At 39.5% G+C, this 19,150-nt stretch overlaps 1 protein-coding gene and 1 pseudogene across 1 annotated transcript in view; both read left to right on the top strand.

Annotated features, from left to right (window-relative positions):
* LOC126072185 (low-density lipoprotein receptor-like) overlaps positions 1-13,203 on the top strand; it is a 49,717-nt pseudogene extending 36,514 nt beyond the window's left edge.
* Positions 1-19,150, top strand: part of ACP5 (acid phosphatase 5, tartrate resistant) — a 32,351-nt gene that overhangs the window by 2,242 nt on the left and 10,959 nt on the right. The window lies entirely within an intron of this gene.

Genomic DNA, 19,150 nt, shown 5'->3' with positions numbered 1-19,150 from the left:
GTGAGTCAACAATTTGGGAGCAGCATAGCTGGGCAGTTCCGGCTGGGAGTCTCTAATAAGTTGCAGTCAGCATCAGCTGGTGTTGCTGTCATCTATAGCTGTTGCTGAGGCTGGAAAATCCACTTCCAAGGTGGCTTACTCAATTTGGCTCTGGTTGTTTGCACGCGAACCTCTCCACAGGCTGCTTAAGTTCCTCAATGTGGCAGTTGGCTTACCCTAGAGTGAGGGATCCAAGAAAAGGAGAGCCAGGCAAAATCTCTATCGTTTCAATGACCTGGCCTCAAGTTAAGTGACTTCATGTCCCTCAGGTTTTATTCACTACAAGTGAGCTACTGGAGTATACAATGCCATGCCAAGCATATTGAGGCCGGAGGCAATGGAAAAATCTGTAGTACTAATTCTATCCTTATTTAAAATTTGATATTTTATTCATCAGGGATTTTTTGCATTCATCTTGATTTTTTAAAATATTGCATTAAAATGTTATTTATCTTGGAAAAAGTGTGTCACTGAAAACTGAAATTAAAAACACAGTATCACTAACAATTGCTCCAAGTAAAATGAAATATAGGAATAAATCTAATAAAACATGTACAGAATCTATATCCTGTAAATTATAAAATGCTAATGAAAGAAATCAAAGAAGACCTGAGTAAATGGAGAGACATACCATGTTCATGAATTGAAAGACTCAGCATAATATAGATGTCAATTCTTACCAAACTGATATGTAATATTAATACAATACCTATCAAAATTCCAGCAAGGCTTTGTATAAACATGTTGTTTTTGTTAGGTGCTGTCAAGTTGATTGCGACTCATAGTGACCCTTTGCACAACAGAATGAAACACTGCCCAGTCCTGCGCCATCCTTACAATCGTTGTTACACTTGAGCTCATTGTTGCAGCCACTGTATCCACCTTTTTGAGGGTCTTCCTCTTTTTTGCAACCCTCTACTCTGCCAAGCATGATGTCCTTCACCAGGGACTGAGCCCCTCCTGACAACATGTCCAAAGTATGTAAAATGCAGTCTCACCATCCTTGCTTCTAAGGAGCATTCTGGTTGTACTTGCAAGACAGATTTGTTCGTTCTTTTGGCAGTCCGTGGTATATTCAATATTCTTCGCCAGCATCACGATTCAAAGGTGTCAATTCTTCTCGGTCTTCCTTATTCATTGTCCAGCTTTCACATGCATATGATGCGACCGAAAATACCATGGCTTGGGTCAGGTGCACTTTAGTCTTCAAGGTGACATCTTTGCTCTTCAACACTTTGAAGAGGTCCTTTGCAGCAGATTTACCCAATGCAATGCATCTTTTGATTTCTCGATGGCTGCTTCCATGGCTGTTGATTGTGGATCCAAGTAAAATGAAATCCTTGACAACTTCACCCTTTTCTCCGTTTAACATGATGTTGCTCATAGGTCCAGTTGTGAGGATTTTTGTTTTCTTTATGTTGAGGTGCAATCCATACTGAAGGCTGTGGTCTTTGATCTTCATTAGTAAGTGCTTCAAGTCCTTTTCACTTTCAGCAAGCAAGGTTGTGTCATCTGCATAAAGAAGGTTGTTAATGAATCTTCCTCCAAACCTGATGCCCCGTTGTTCTTCATATAGTCAAGCTTCTCGGATTATTTGCTCAGCATATAGATTGAATAGGTATGGTGAAAGGATACAACCTTGATGCACACCTTTCCTGACTTTAAACCAATCAGTATCCCCTTGTTCTGTCCAAACAACTGCCTCTTGATCTGTGTAAAGGTTCCTCACGAGCACAATTAAGTGTTCTGGAATTCCCATTCTTTGCAATGTTATACATAACTTGTTATAATCCACACAGTTGAATGCCTTTGCATAGTCAATAAAACATTGTGTAGACATAGACTTATTCTAAAACTTATATGGAATGGCACAGAACCTAGAATAGCTGAAACATTTTTTAAAAATAAAGTGGGAGGATGAGAAGGCAGAGGGGGACAAGAGCTGTATGAATGGACATGGGGAATACAGGGTGGAGAGGAGGAATGTGCTGTCACATTAGGGAGAGCGCAGCTGGGGTTACATAGCAAGGTGTGTATAAGTTTTTGTATGAGAGACTGACTTGAAGGGCAAACTTTCCCTTCAAACACAATAAATTAAAAAAAAAAAGTGTAAGAAATTATTCTACCCAACATTGAGACTTATTACATAGATACAGAAATCAAGAATGGTGGTATTGGTGGAGGGATAGATGGGTAAAACAATGGAATAGGTTAGAGAACCCAGAAATAGACCCATACAAATATGTTCAAAAGGTTTTTCTTTTAAGTGAAAAAGCAGTTCAATGGAGAAAGGATAGCCTTTTCAACAAGTGATTTTGTAGCAATTGGACATCTATAGTAAAAAAAAGGACTTCAAACTAAACTTCACACCATATATGAAAAATTAACTCAAAATGGATTATGGAAAAGTAGAAATGTAAAACATAAATTATAAAGCTTTTATGGAAAAAAAGAACAGAAAGAACACTTTGGGATCTAGGGCTGGATGAAGAATTCTTAGACTTAACACCAAAAGCATGATCCAAACAAGGAAAAATTGATAAATTGGGCCTCACCAAAATTAAAAACTTTTGCTCTTCAAAGGAACCTGTTAAAAGGGTGAAAAGACAAGCTAAAGACTGAGAGAAAATATTTGTAAACCACATATCTGGCAAAGGACTTGTGTCTAGAATATATAAAGAACTTTCAAAACTCAACAATAAAAAGGCAAAGAATCCAATTAGAAAATGGGCAAAAGATATGAACAGACATTTCATTGAAAAGGATAATACAGAGGGCAAATAAGCACATGAAAAGATATTCAACATCATTAGCCATTGTTGTTAGGTGCCGTTGAGACAGCTCTGACTCACAGCAACCCTACAGGACTGAGTCGAACTGCTCCACAGGGTTTCCAAGGAGCAGCTGGTGGATTTGAACTGCCAACCTTTTGGTTAGCAGCCGAGCTCTTAACCACTAGGCTACCAGAGGTCTGCATTAGCAATTAAGGAAATGCAAGTTAAAACCCCAATGACATATTACTACACACCTATCCAAGTGATTAAAGTAATAAATTATAACACTAAATGCTGGTGAGGATGTAAAGAAACTGGATCACTCATACTTTGATGGTGGAAATATAAAATGATACAATCCCTCAGGGAAAGAGTATGGCAGTTTCTTACAAAAGGAAACATGTGCTTACCATACAATGAAACAATTACATTCTTGGGTGTTTAGCTCAGAGGAATGAAAACTTAAATTCACACGAAAATCTGTGCATGTGTGTTCATGGTAGCTGAGGAATCTAGGTAGTAGTGTCAGAACCTGTCTAACTTCGGAGTGGCTAATGCAAATCGAGATCAGCCCAAGGCTGATCCCTGTGAGATGGAGGTAAGATATACCTCCACTCTCCAACCTTTCTACCAATTCTGATACCACCCATCCCACGGCACTGTCTTCTTCTCTTCTGGGTTCAATAGTCTGTTACGATGGCCACACAGATCTCACAAACCACACTTACAGTTAAATGGTTTATTAAGGAAGTGATAGGGTATAACTTGGGGTTAGGATCAACGGGCTACAACTCAGGATCAGGATCAGGAAGCATGTAGGCAAAGTCCCCCTTCTTCAGTGCAGAACAGCTCTCTCAGCTTCTCAGCTGTGCAGGCCTCCTCTCAGCCCCCTCAGGACAGGCTCCTCTTGGCCCTGCCGTCTCTCACTGCCAACTCTGCTGCATGGTTCTTTCTGGGCCTCTCACTGCCTTCAGTGTTATAGCCCTTGACCCATGTTACAGCTCTTCTAGGAGGTGCCTTGCCTCCTTTCTCACTGTCTCTGTCTCTGTTTCTTCTCTCTTCCTTCTGCTTCTCTTCCTGTTTCTTTCTGTCTGGCACTGGTTGCATATATATACAGCTCCTTGTCAATTTCAAGGCATGGGCCCTCCCAGCAGGGGCCACAAACTGACCAATCCCCTCTTGGTAGGCCACAGACACTTCATTTGCCTAGTAGGCCATAGTCACCTCATTTGCATTGCCCGTTGACCAGTCCCTGCAAGGTGCATACCAATCACAGGGCAGGCTGCAGCTCAGGACCAGACAAAAAGTATCAAACCTCAAGGTGTTTCCAGCTTACCCAGGAAACCTCAACCAACCTGGACAAAAGAAACAAACTTCCTGGAATAGACAACTAGGACAAGGGTAGCTCCTCAAGGGTTAGGAGGAAAACCTCTCAAGCTGTTTTTCCAAAGAACCAAGGCAAAAGGCCACATAAAGGAACTCATTTCACCACAGTAGCTTTTTTTGTAATAGCCCAAACCTGCCAAGAACCTAAATTTTCTTCAAAAGGTGAATGGTTAATCAAACTGTGATATATCCATTCCATGAAATACTAATCAGCAATAAAAAGGAGCTACCTGTGGATACACATAACTTGGATGGATCTCAAAGGAATTATGCTGAGTGGAGAAAAGACAGTCTCAAAATATTGCATACTATATCCTTCCATTTATACAATGTTCTTTTGTTTGAACAGCTTTATTAAGATGTAATTCACATACCATACAGTTCATCCATTTAAAATGTACAATTCAGTGGTTTTTAGCCCATTCACAGAAGTGTGCATCCATCACCACTATCACTTTTCAAACATTTTTATCACCCCATACCTCTTAGCCATCACCTCTAATTCTCCCCAGCCCCCTAGCCCTAGGCAATCACTAATATACTTTCTGTCTCTATAGATTTGCCTAGCCTAGACATTCCATAGAAATGAAATCATGCAATATGTGGCCCTTCATGACTGACTTGTTTTACTTAGCATGTTTTCAAGGTTCATCCATGTTGTAGTATGTGTCATGTCATGGATTGAATTATGTCCCCCCAAAAATGTGTGTATCAATTTGGCTGGGCCATGATTTCCAGTGTTGTGTGGTTGTCCTCCATTTTATGATTGTAATTTTATGTTAAAGAGGATTAGGGTGGGATTGTAACACACTTACAAAGGTCACATCCCTGATCCAATGTAAAGGGAGTTTCCCTGGGGTGTCACCTACACCACCTTTTATCTTACAAGAGATAAAAGAAAAGAGAAGCAAGCAGAGAGTTGGGGACCTCATACCACCAAGAAAGCAGTGCCAGGAACAGAGTGAGCTTTTTGGACCCAGGGTCCCTATGCAGAGAAGCTCTTAGTCGGGGGAAGATTGATGAGAAGGCTGACAGAGAGAGAAAGTCTTCCCCTGGAGCTGACACCCTGAATTTGGACTTTTAGCCACTTTACTGTGAGGAAATAAACTTGTCATTGTTAAAGCCATCCACTTGTCATATTTCTGTTATGGCAGCACTAGATGACTAAGACAGATCAGTACTTCATTTCTCTTTATTGCTGAATAGTATTTCACCATATGGATATATTATAAAACATTCTCTGTTGTCGTTGTTGAGAATATACTCGGCAAAACATACACCAGCAGTTTCTACATGTCCAGTTCAGTGACATTGATTACATTCTTTGAGTTGTATAGCCATTCTCACCCTCCTTTTCTGAGTTGTTCCTCCCCCATTAACATAAACTCACTGCCCCCTAAAGTTCCTATCTAATCTTTTGATTTTCTGTTGCCAATTTGATCCCATATAGATAGATCTTAAAAGAACACAAGGTTCAAGGCAGACATTCTTTACAAGTTAAGCTAAACTATTGCTTTGTTTTAAGAAGAATTCAGGGGATATTTTTGGTTTAAGATTAAAAATTATCTCAAGGCAATAGTTTCAGGGGTTCATCCAGCCTCTATGGATCCAGAAATTCTGGATTCTATTAGAGTTTGAAATTCTGTTCTACATTTGCCCCCTTTTGATCAGGATTCTTATATAGAATCTTTGATCAAAATGTTCAAGGGTGGTAGCTGAGTACCATCCAGTTCTGGTCTCGTGGTAAAGGAGGCAGTTGTTCATGGAAGCAATTATCCACACTTTCTATTTCCTCCTCCTATTCCTGACCCTCCTTCTTCCTCTGTTGCTCCAGGCAAATAGAGACCAATTGTTGTGGCTTGGATGTATGTAACATTCTTGAAATTTAAAGATAGATAGATATGGAGAACAAATTAGTGGTTGCCAGGTGTTGAGGGTGGTGAAGAGGGAGATGGCTGTGGCTATAAAATGGTAGCATGAGGGATCCCTGTTCTGTATCTTGACTGTGGTATAGGGGTCACACAAACCTTCACATGTGATAAAATTGCATAAAACTAAATCTACACACACACAAATAACTGCTTGTAAATCTTTTGAAATCTGAATAAGGTCAATATATTGTCTGAGTGCCAATTTCCTGGTACTCTAGTTATGCAAGGTGTTGCCATTGGGAGAAACTGGGTGAAGGGTATACGGGATGTGAATCTACAATTATATCAAAAATGAAAAGTTTTTAAAAAGTGAATCACTAAAGTCTGGCCCACATTCAGTGGGAGGGGAATTAAATTAGGCTCCACTATTTGAAGGAAGGAATAGCAAAGAATTTAAACCCAATTGCATCAGAGATTTGTCATGGAGGGGGCAGAGTGTTAAGGTTAAGTCCCAGCTTTGGAGTTGGAAAGAACTGAGTTCACACCTAGTCTGATGACCTTGGACCTCAGCAGCCCCTGCTATAAAATGGGGATGCTAAAGCTGGTACGAAGCTGCTTTTTAAACTGCACGGGTGCACTTGCTGCTTCAAGGAACACTGTCTGCAGGACATTGCTGCAGTTTGGACAGTGGCCACATGGGGGAAGCAGTGGATAGGTCAGAGGGTCTGGAAAAGGACCCTGGCTGTTGGCCCGTCCCTGCTGAGCATTCCCTGAGCTTCCCTGGCCAAGACTGCTGCCTCTTCTGAACTGAGGAATCACCCACCCCACCACCGGATAGCCTATGCCCCACAGCCCAACAACCAGTGGAAATTGTGCAAACCCAAGTTAAATCAGTCCCTCCTTTGCTCAGAACACTCCATAGCTCCCACCTCACTGGAGGTAAAAGCCAAAGTCCTCACCCAGGGCTCCCAAGGCCCTGTAGGATACAAGATCCCCTACCACTACGCTGCCTCCCCTACACTTCCCCCACAGGCCCCCTCCTCACCTTTCTGTTCCCTTTTCCCACTTGCCCCTCACTCACTCTGCTCCAGCCACACTGGCCTTTCAGTTTCTCAAATCAAACTCATGACGGTGTTTGAGTTTTTGACAGTTTTGGTGCCTAGAAAATTCACCTTTGTGGTTACTTTGTGAATGGACCCACCGAAAAACCCACTACGTCAAGTCAATTCCAACTCATAGTAACCCTATAGGACAGGGTAGACCTGCCCCATAGGATTTCCAAGGAACACCTGGGGGATTCAAACTGCTGACCTTTTAGTTAGCAGCCATAGCTCTTAGCCACTACGCCACCAGGGCTTCCTTGTGAATTCACAGTCAATTTAAATTATGCTTTTAGAAATGGTTTCTCTGAAGCCTATAGTTCAGATTACAGCTATCATGTTACTTATTGTTGTTGTTGTTATCTACCATCAAGTCACCTGAGGCTCATGGGATCTTATGAACAACAGAAAGAAACGCTACCTGGTCCTGCAACATCCTCACAATTGCCAGCACGTTCCAGTCCATCCTAGAAGATATTGTGCCAGTCCCTCTTACCAAGGGTCCTCCTCACCCTCATTGGCCCTCTCTTTCACCAAACATGATATCCTTCTCTGGTAATTGAACCCTCCTGATGACGTGTTCAAAGCAAGCAAGTCAGACAGTGTTCTGTTGTGATCCATAAAGCTTTCACAGGCTAACTAATCAGAAGTACATCACTAAGCCTTTCTTCCTAGTCTGTCTTAGCCTGGAAGCTTCACTGAAACCTGTCCTGCATGGTTGGCCGCACTGGTATTTGAAATACTGGTGGCATAGCTTCCAGCACCATAGCAACCCACAAGCCCCCACACAGATGGCTGGTGGGTATTACTGATAGATCTGATAAAGTTGGCAATCACTTTCAAGAAGAACACGTGATTAATATTTATGGCTATTTACACATTTTGTGGATTAAAATCACTTAAACATTTTATATGGCATTTATAAAGTGTGATATATTTTATTCTTTAATCTTTTTAAATGCCTTCACTAAGCAAAACCTTTTAAAGTACTTGGCAGTTACTATTAAATTAAACATATAAATCAGGGAAACTTATGTTCTCTTAAACATTCCAATACTGCTTCAGGTTTAACCAAATTATTATATACTTTTCAATTTAAAATTATCAATCTGAAATCAATTAATCATCTCTGGAGAGAGATACAAAAATCTGGAGACACATGTTGCCTCCAAAGGGGGGATGTAGTTGGAGGACAAGAATGTGAGGGAGACTTGTCATTGTAAACCATTTGGGACCTTTTCAATTGAAATTACCAGGTTGGGAGGATCAATCAACTTTATCCCTACTCTTCTTTCTTTTATAAAAAGGAAGATATGTATCTGAAGCAATTATGACCAAATGTTAACATTTGCTCCTTTACGTGTCTAGAGGTATTTCTTGCTTGCTGAAGGTGGACATGTAGCACTTACTGATGACAATCAAAGACTACAGCCTTCAGTATGGATTACATCTCAACATCAAGCAAAAATCCCCATCACTTGACCGTCTCGATAAATGGAGAAAAGATTGAAATTGTCAAGGATTTCATTTTACTTGAATCCACAATCGACGCCCACGGAAGCAGCAGTCAAGAAATCAAATGACATGTTGCATTGGGCAAATCTGCAGCAAAAGAACTGTTTAAAGTGTTAAAAAGCAAAGGTGTTACTTTGAGAACTAAGGTGCAACTGACCTAAGCCATAGTATTTTCAATTATCCCATATGCATGCTCCTTTCCTCACGCAATGAAATAAAGGCTGCTGCCACCAAGATTGCTCAGCGAGGGCAAGGGAAAAGGTTACTTTTAAGGGGTTGACAAGTAGGAAGTCCATAAAAGTCACATCAGCAACATTCTTAATCCTTCTACGCAGGTGCAATGGGGTTTACGTATAACTTCATGCGTCACCAAAAAAAAAAAAAAACCAGTGCCATCGAGTCGATTCCAACTCCTACTGACAGAGTAGAACTGCCCTGTAGAGTTTCCAAGGAGCATCTAGTGGATTCGAACTGCCGACCCTTTGGTTAGCAGCCATAGCACTTAACCACTACACCACCAGGGTTTCCTGTATCACCAGGGTTTTAATGTAAAGTTATGGGGTATGCCAAGCAAAGGAACCAGGATTCTAATGAAAAGCTATGGGGTGAGCCAAGCAAAGGAACCAGGATTCTAATGTAAAGATAGGGGGGCATGTCAAACAAGCTATTTGAGGCAGGGGAATTTTCTGCGGCCTGGGAACCGCCATCTTATTCCCTCCTTTTCTTTTTGGACATTGGTCATCCAGGACCAGTGTCCATTTTGAACTACAGCCCAGCTTGGAATTGTTTGGCATGCTCTCAGAGAGGGGGCAAATATTGGACAGAAGCTTGAACAGTTGGCCTTCCATTGTGGCCACTGATCTACTGTCGTGGTATTATGGGTAGGCAGACCTCACAGTGGTGTATTGGACTCTGCCTAGGGTTTTGTTTTTTTTTATTAATTGCGCTATTGATTAATTGTGCCCCCTCTTCTTTTAGCCAGTAAATTGGGTGGAGAGGTACAAGGATTATGGGTAATCCTTGCTCTACATACGAAGGGGAGTGTGAACAAATCCAGCAATTGTTAGTCCATCCAGTATGGTTACACCTGACTATTCAGTAAATGCTAAAAGAAAAAGATGAGTGGCTTTTATGCTCTGTTTATGTGAATGTTTTCCTAAAAGATGTTTTACAAGATTGTCCTAGCTATTGTCTTTATATCTCAGGGCCCAGTTGCTGTGTCCTTGTGAGTCCAGCTCAGCTGGATCACATTCTTTGTGCTCAAAGACAGGGAATAATGGCTCTAATATTATCTCCTAAATCATTCTCTCCTTTTGATCAGAGCTTCGACATTGATGACCAATACCTGGATTTAGTCGAGCTCCCATATGGTAGCCATGGCAGGCTCTTTAAACTCACAGTGTTGGTTTTCCCCTGACACCATCTGGTTCTTCACCAGGATCTTCAGTAAGAGCGATGTTCCCATCAATCTCGTTGCCAAAGTGAGCAGATTCAGTTTATTTTATTTTATTTTAGCCCGAGGACTTCTTAAGTGTGTAAGACAGTAGAAGATAGGTTTTATAATGCCGAATACAGACTAAGAATACTATTATTCATTGTAATAGCGATCTAGCTCATGTATTTATTCCTGAGGATAACTAACCAAATAAATCTGATGTTTGTAAGGGTGTTACAGTGAGTAACCGAGTAGCTTGCTGTCTAATTCTACGTATATCCTGTTTTCCTTCTCCTGTGTTATTTATCTAAATATAACAAGACGTATTTGCTACAGCACAGACTATACTTTCATGAGCTAATAAAAAAAAAAATCTAAGGCTATTCTGTCTTGTAAAATCATAGCTCAAACTTCAGACACTTTTCTGGTTATGATCTTTACAACTTTGCTAAGTTTACCAACAGGAACTTCTAATTCGAGAATCATTAACCCATTAGTAAGATAATTTAGGAGAAAGGATAAGGTTTTACATATCCAGAAAGTAGAACCTTAAAACATCAGCAATATTTCCACAAAAAACCCATATTAATCCTTTCATTTACTGTGTCTTATGTAGTTTCTTTCTGTTTCACGTGATTCTGGCTCAGCCTCAGTCTGTGAACCCGCCAGCTTCTACATACGAGTTCTGGAAGTCTTTTTTTTTTTTTTAAGAATTTTTGTTTGTTTGTTTTTATTGTGCTTGAGTTCTGGAAATCTTGACTCAGTCTAGTCACAGTCCTTTTCATATGTCCAATATAGTCCATCTTTTTGTTGAGACATTTTGGTCAAATATTTTTAGCAAATCAGCAAAGTAAAAACTTATCTGCAGATGACAAAACTTAATATGGCCATGATTAATTTATAAAAATAATACCCTTAAAAGTGAAAGACCTGATAGAAATTAATTGCAAGCATAAAATAAAGCCAATAAATTCAGTTAAAAAAAAAGCTTTAGACAAAAATATTTTTTAAATACAATGATTAACCTTATTTTCAAAGATCTTCAGATGTAATGCATAGTAATTTTGAGACATAATACCATATAAAACCCAAATACCATATAGTCAGGATATACTAAGAAAATACCAAGATTATCAAATCCCTAAATACCTGAATAGTAATTTTAAAAAATTCATAGGTAAGTGACTTGAATTCCCCAATCAAACCATTGGCTTTGGTGATGCTAGATTAAAAAAAAAATAAAGTTGCAACCAAGTTAGCAATAATGAAGTGTTACCAAACACAATGGGCCCGCTGCTTGTACTCTCATTAAGAATAACTAAGAGTCAAGTGGATTTAAATAGGCATAGTTTAATACTCACAGTGAGTAGGAGACAGGGAGATCACTCTCAAAGCACTGTCTCCCAGAACAAAGGGCTGGGAGAAGTTTTATACTATGCAGTAAAAGGGAAGTGATACATATTCATTGGATTTCTGGGAAATAGCATGCATATTCAAAAAAGGGGTTGGATCAGACTTTTGGCAGGAAGTGGCTGGTGGACCTCCCGCTTCTGAAATGGGTGCTGAGTACTATAGACCCAAAACCCAGCGCTGTCGAGCTGGTTACGACTCATAGTGACCCTATAGGACAAAGTAGAACTGCCCCATAGAGTTTCCAAGGAGCGCCTGGCAGATTCCAACAGCCGACCTTTTGGTTAGCAGCCGTAGCACTTAACCGCTACGTCGCCAGGGTTTCCCTGGGTACTATAAAAAAAAAAAAGATGACCTAAATCCGGTAATTTTAGTTCCTTCGCATGAGTCTTTGGTTCCTGTGCAAGACTCATTATGGGATGGGGACATCCAGCAATCAACCAAACTGTTTCTGTGCCTGTGGAATTCTGGTTTTAGCTGGTTTGCCTGAAAAACAATCCTAAGAGGAAGCCTTAAGGGAAATCTGATTGTTTATCATTTAGAATTTAGCCTCAGGTTGAGACCCTGGTTTCCTCACCTACACCATATCTTATTTGCTTTGGAATTTTTTTACAGCCTCTATTCACAAGAGAGTTTTACCTCAGGACCCCAGACCTGTCTCAGAAATGATAAAATTATGACATAATATTTTGCATTTCCTGTCTAATATTAGGCAAAAACCTAAGAGAAAATACTAACATATAAATTTTAACCCAAAGAGAATCGGGCACTTCTCTTGGTTTTGACAACATGTTCTATGTAATTTATAATATTAAATAAACATTTTTTAGGAGTTTTTCTTTATAAAATTTTTTGTGACTTTCCATGAAGCTTCAAAGTTGTCAGGAGTTTATTATAAGCCACTGAGAAACAATACTTAAGTTATTTAACCAAAGATTTAAAGGTAAAAATCTTAGCTTTTTTTTTTTTAAGCCATGCGGCTTGGTTTTTGACTCAGGAATCTTATTTTAATGAAAGACCGAATCTTTGCCTTTGAGACAAATTACTCAAAGAATAAATAAACCCTTTTTTAGGGTTTTTTTAACACAAAAATCAAAGAAAATTTTGTTATTTTAACAGCAAGAAACATGATTCTTTGTTTTAAATGCTATTTAACATTAAAGCTCTTAAAAATCTCATAAATTAAACCACTAAACTTTAATCAGACAGATAAAACTTTTGACCATTATCAAATAAATTTCTTTTTAATCAACTATTAAACGTTGTCTTTGTTGCACATCTCTTATAGTGTATCCCTTTAAAATGGCAAAAATGAACACATTTATTAGCAGACTTATATATGTATACATATATATACGTATCCCTTCTCCTGCGGCATAAAGAACAAAATTATATAAAATTAAATTATGACAAATATCTATTATTTTTTTATCTATTAAGTCAAATTAATATCAGTAAGCTACCTAAAAGGTCTTAGAAATTATGTTAAGCCTGTATATCACAAAGCATAACTGTTGAAATAAAGTTTGTTTAAATATTCTAAGTTCTTATTTAACTTTTACTATTTCTCATATTATTCCCAATCTAATTTTAGCCCTTAAAGATTTTATCAACTGGCTTCGGAAATCACAAAGTCTCTGCTCAACTGACTAATTCATCGATATGAATATAACCTGAAGTCTCTGGCTAGGGCTGGAAACATTTTTCTAGACCATTTGAGATGTGTCTCAGTGTGATTCCTTTTTCTTTTCCTTTTTTTTTTTTTTTTTTTTTTGGCTTCTTTTAGAGTTCCCCTACTTTAGATAGCACTTGTTTACAGTTCTTTTATGATTGGGATCCACCCAATTTTTGGTTACTATAGTAAAGCAGCCATTTTTTCTTATTTTCTTTTGTCTTAAAAAAAGGTCTCCACATTTATACAAAGCCAACATCCAACATCATCCTAGCAGAGAGAGACTGAAAGCATTTCCCTTGACAACAGGAACCAGACAAGGATGTCCTTTATCACCACACTTATTCAACATTGTGTTGGAGGTCCTAGCCAGAGCTAGTAGTCTAGATAAAGAAATAAAGGGCATCCAAATTGCCAAAGAAGAAGTAATGGTATCTTCATTTGCAGATGACATGATCTTATACACAGAAAAATCTAAAGAATCCTCAAGAAAACTACTGAAACTAATAGAAGAGTTTAGCAAAGTATCAGGATACAAGATAAACATGGAAAAATCAGTTGGATTCCTCTACACCAACGAAGGGAACGTTGAAGAGGAAATCACCAAATCAACACCATTTACAATAGCCCGTAAGAAGATAAAATGCTTAGGAATAAATCTAACCAGAGACTTAAAAGACCTGTGCAAAGAAAACTATAAGATGCTACTGCAAGAAACCAAAAGAGGCCTACATAAGCAGAAAAACATACGTTGCTCGTGGATAGGAAGACTCAACATTGTAAAAATGTCTATTCTACCCAAAGTGATCTATAGATACAATGCAATCCTGATCCAAATACCAGCGACATTTTTTTAATGAGATGCAGAAACAAATCATCAACTTCATATGGAAGAGAAAGAGGACCTGGGAAAGTAAAACACTACTGAAAAAGAAGAACAAAGTGGAAGGCCCCACATTACCTGATTTTAGAACATATTATACCGTCACAGAAGTCAAAACAGCCTAGTACTGGTACAACAACAGATACATAGACCAATGGAACAAAACTGAGAATCTAGACATAAATCCATCCACATACGAGCAGCTGATATTTGACAAAGGCCTAAAGTCTGTTAAATGGGGAAAAGACAGTCTCTTTAATAAATTGTGCTGGCATAACTGGATATTCATCTGCAAAAAAATGAAACAAGGCCCATACCTCACACCATGCACAAAAACCAACTCAAAATGGATCAAAGACCTAAACATAAAATCTAAAATGATAAAGGCATGGAAGAAAAAATAGGGACAACGCCAGGAGCTCTAATACATGGCATAAACAGTATACAAAACATTACTAACAGTATACAAATGCCAGAAGAGAAATTAGATAACTGGGAGCTCCTAAAAGTAAAGCACCTATGCTCATCCAAAGACTTCACCAAAAGAGTAAAAAGATTACCTACAGATTGGGAAAAAGTATTTAGCTATGACCTTTCCAATCAGCATCTGATCTCTAAAATCTACATGATACTGCAAAAACTCAACAACAGAAAGACAATAACCCAGTTAAAAAATGGGTAAAAGGATATGAGCAGGCACTTTACCAAAGAGGACATTCAGGCTGCTAACAGATATATGAGGAAATGCTCACAATCATTAGCCATTAGAGAAATGCAAAGCAAAACTACAATGAGATTCCATCTCACTCCAACAAGGCTGGCATGAATCCAAAAACACATAATAATAAATGTTGGAAAGGTTGTAGAGAGACTGGAACACTTCTACACTACTGGTGGGAATGTGAAATGGTACACCCACTTTGGAAATCGATTTGTTGCGTCCTTAAAAAGCTAGAAATAGAACTACCATATGACCTAGCAATCCCACTCCTTGGAATATACCCTAAAGAAATAAGAGCCTTCATACAAGCAGATATATGTGTTACCAATTGCCAACCCGACACAAAGGGTACTTGTCTTTTCCTGAGTAAGAATACACGTGAAAGACAAACTTTATCTTCAGCAATCTTTATTTTGCTTGAGTCAAGCAAAAGGAGTCAGGGGGGATCTAAGCCTCTCCAGAAGACTGACTCTAAAAGGGAAGCAAGGCTAGGGCTTATACGGTTCGGTGGAGACAATAGAATAATGAATATTTAGTGCGCTTCTTTCAAGGGGTGGGTACTTCTCAGAATGGCGGCGTATGTTAATTAGGTCACGTGTACATCTGGAATCTAAGATGGAACCCTCTGATATTCAAGATGGAGTCCTCTCAGCAGCCCTTGGCATCACTTATTATGGGATATAGCCTACCCCCACTTGATCTTCGGCACTACATTGCCATCTTCAGAGGGCTAAGGAAGGTCAAACAGCAGTGACACTCGCTCCTCTGTGCATACAAACCATGCAGAGGAGGAGGGGACTAGAAAGACAGTAAGAAGGAGATAGTAATTCAGGGGCTGCCCCATTCCTATCTCATGTTGACAGGGTGTGGTTCCTGTTTACCCAACTTCTAGATGATAATCTTTTAAAAACTCTTTTGTTCAGCCACCAGCACAGTTAACCTTATCTGTCTCATATGCACACTCATGTTCATTGCAGCACTGTTTACAATCGAAAAAAGATGGAAGCAACCAAGGTGCCCATCAACAGATGAATGAATAAAAAAATTATGGTATATTCACACAATGGAATACTACGCATCTATAAAGAACAATGATGAATCCATGAAACATTTCATAACATGGAGGAACCTGGGAGACATTATGCTGAGGGAAATCAGTCGGTTGCAAGAGGACGATATTGCACGAGACCACTATTATAAGAACTCCAGATAAAGTTTAAACACAAGAAAATATTCTTTGATGGTTACAAGGGTGGGGAGGGAGAGAGATTAGCAGGGACAAGGGTCTGGGGACCATGGTTTCAGGGGACATCTAGGTCAATTGGCATAAGAAAATGTATTAAGAAAACAGTGTGCATCCCACTTTGGTGAGAGACATCTGGGGTCTTAAATGCTAGCAAGCGGCTATCTAAGATGCATCAATTGGTCTTAACCTACCTGGAGCAAAGCAGAATAAAGAACCCCAAAGACATATGGTAAAGATGAGCCCAAGAAACAGAAAAGACAACATAAACCAGAGACTCCATTAGCTTGAGACAGGGAGAACTAGATGGTGCCCAGCTACCACCGATCAGTGCCCTGACAGGGAACACAACAGAGAATCCCTGATGAAGCAGGAGAACAGTGGGATATAGATCTCAAATTCTTGTATAAAGACCAGACTTAATGGTCTGACTGAGACGGGAGGGACCCTGACGGTCATTGTCGCTGGACCCTTTGATAGCTCAAGTTTGGAACCATTCCTGAAGCCAACTCTACAGATAGGGATTGGCCTGGACTATAAGATAGGCAATGATGCTAGTGAGGAGTAAGATCCACGGCTCAAGTAGACACTTGAGACTATGCTGGTGGGAATGTAAAATGGTACATCCTGTCAGGTGGCGAGATGAGAAGGAAGAGGGGGACAAGGGCTGGTTGAAAGGACCTGGGGAATACAGCGTGGAGAGAAGGAATGTGCTGTCTCATTAAGAGGAGAACAGCTAGGAGAACACAGCAAAGTATGTATAACTTTTTGTATGAGAGACTGACTTGATTCGTAAACTTTCCCCCAAAGCACAATAAATAAATTTAAAAAAAGAAAAGGTCTCCACCTAGTTGGAAGGAGCCTTTTAAAAGCTTCCCCAGAGCTATATGACCTCAGAGACTGGGGGCTGGGGAGGCCTGATCCTGTTTGCCCTCATTTTTTTTAACTCATGGCAGAAGACAAGATTACATCATTTTACTTCATTTTTGTATGTTTAAATTGACCTAGTGATTTAGAAAATAATATTGGAATCATTATTCCCTGTCCTTGAGCATAGAGAATGTGACCCAGCTGGAGCTGGGCTCACAAAGACTCACAAGGACACATCAACTGGGCCATGAGGTATAAAGACAACCCAAAAAGACAACAGCTAGGATAATCTTGGAAAATATCTTTTAGGGAATCTTTCACATGAGCCAATCAACCAGAACACAAAAGAATTCCCACTCTTTTCTTTTTCTATTAGCATTTCCTGAATAGAAAATTTGTTGGACCAATGAAGACCCTCTTGACTGTCCTTACTGAAACCTGTACCCGTGCCATTAAGAAAGAAAATTCAAAATGTAGGATCACAGTTTTAGCAAATCTGTGAAAAGGTGATGATTTCAATGGTTTTGCCCATTTTGTAGTGTTAATATATACTGGTCATTCTGTAATAGTCCCTTGGACTCGGACAGACATGGCTGTGGCAGCATGCTTGTCCATTTTCCCACTTCTGTCTATTCCGTAATATTGCCTTGGATTTAGGAGACATTGGTTCAAGCAACATGCTTGTCTGCTTCTCGCTTTTGCCTTTTTGAATATATGCCAAATAAAACTTTCTTTTTGCTTTACTAAACTTTGTAAGGTTTTTTCCCTGCAACACTAGGCATTCTGAAGGGCAAAAGATAAATTTTTTTTTCTGTTGTCTTGGCTAGCCCTCTCTCTCTCTCTAGGCTTGCCCTATGCCTCTCTTTTCCTACTCTGGAACTGCTAATTTTACTTTAAGACAAAATTATCCCTTTTTCTTAAATGAAACACACTTCATGTAATATCTAACTTAAGTTACTTAGAAAGATTTGCTTCAAAGATTGACATAAACATTTCTTTTTAAAGCCTTCTTATACCAATTAAAATAAACAATCCATCTTTCTTTTAGTGTACTTTTTAAATGGATCAATTTATATCAAAGTTTTTTCTAAGTAGCTCCTAAAAGTCTCTGGAGCCCTGATGGCACACTGGTTAAGAGCTTGGCTACTGTCTTAGTTATCTAGTGCTGCCATAGCAGAAATACAAGTGGATGGCTTTAACAAAGAGAAATTTATTTTCTCACAGTCTAATAAGTTACAAGTCCAAATTCGGGGTGTTGGTTCCAGGAGAAGGCTTTCTCTCTCTGTCAGCCTTCTCATCAATGTTCCTCAGGACGAGGAGCTTCTTCACACAGGGACCCCGGCTCTAAAGGATGCTCTCTGCTCCTGGTGCGTCTTTCTTGGTAGTATGAGGTCCCCAGCTCTCTGCTTGCTTCCCTTTCCTTTTATCTCTTGAGAGATAAAGGTGGTACAGGCTACGCCCCAGGGAAACTCCCTTTACCTTGCATCAGGGATGTGATCTGGGTAAGTGTGGTGTTCAGACCCCACCCTAATCCTCTTTAACATAAAATTCAGTCACATAATGGAGGACAACCACAGAATACTGGAAATCGTGGCCTAACCAAGTTGACACGTATTTTTGGGGGGGACACAATTCAATCCATGACAGCTGCTAACCCAAAAGTTGGCAGTTTGAATTCACCAGCTGCTCCTTGGAAACCCTATGGGGCAATTCTACTCTGTCCTATAGGATCACTATGAGTGAGAATCAAGTCGACAGCAACAGGTTTTTTTTTTTTTTTGGATTAAAAGTCTAAAACCTAAGACAGACAAAAGATGCAGTTTTTCTTCGGGCGAGGAAAGAACTGAGGTTGTAAGACAGCCTTACAAAAAACAGCCACTGTCAGCCATAGCCTCTAACCCGATACAACACAGAAACTAAGACACAACGCTCTAGCCCAGAAGAAAGCTCTCAGGGCAAAAGGAGACAGAAAGACCACATAAACTCACCGGACAATACCACACAAAACAAGGATACAGGGATCTTAATTTCTTAAAGTGTATACAGCAATTTTTGGTAAGATCAACTCCATTCAACGGAAAAATCAGTTCTAGGTAAAATTTGTTAACTTACCAGAGCCTCAGGTGGAGGAATATTAAATCTTTTGACAAAATCTGAGTATCAAGCAAAAGTTGCCCCAAAAGGAAAAGACAACACACATGGAAGCTTATTTTCCCAACCCTAAAAGGGGG

Source organism: Elephas maximus, chromosome 3 (assembly GCF_024166365.1).
Source record: "Elephas maximus indicus isolate mEleMax1 chromosome 3, mEleMax1 primary haplotype, whole genome shotgun sequence".
Lineage (NCBI taxonomy): Eukaryota > Metazoa > Chordata > Mammalia > Proboscidea > Elephantidae > Elephas > Elephas maximus.
The sequence above is the reverse complement of the archived record's forward strand: the minus strand, read 5'-3'. Positions and strand labels throughout refer to the sequence as shown.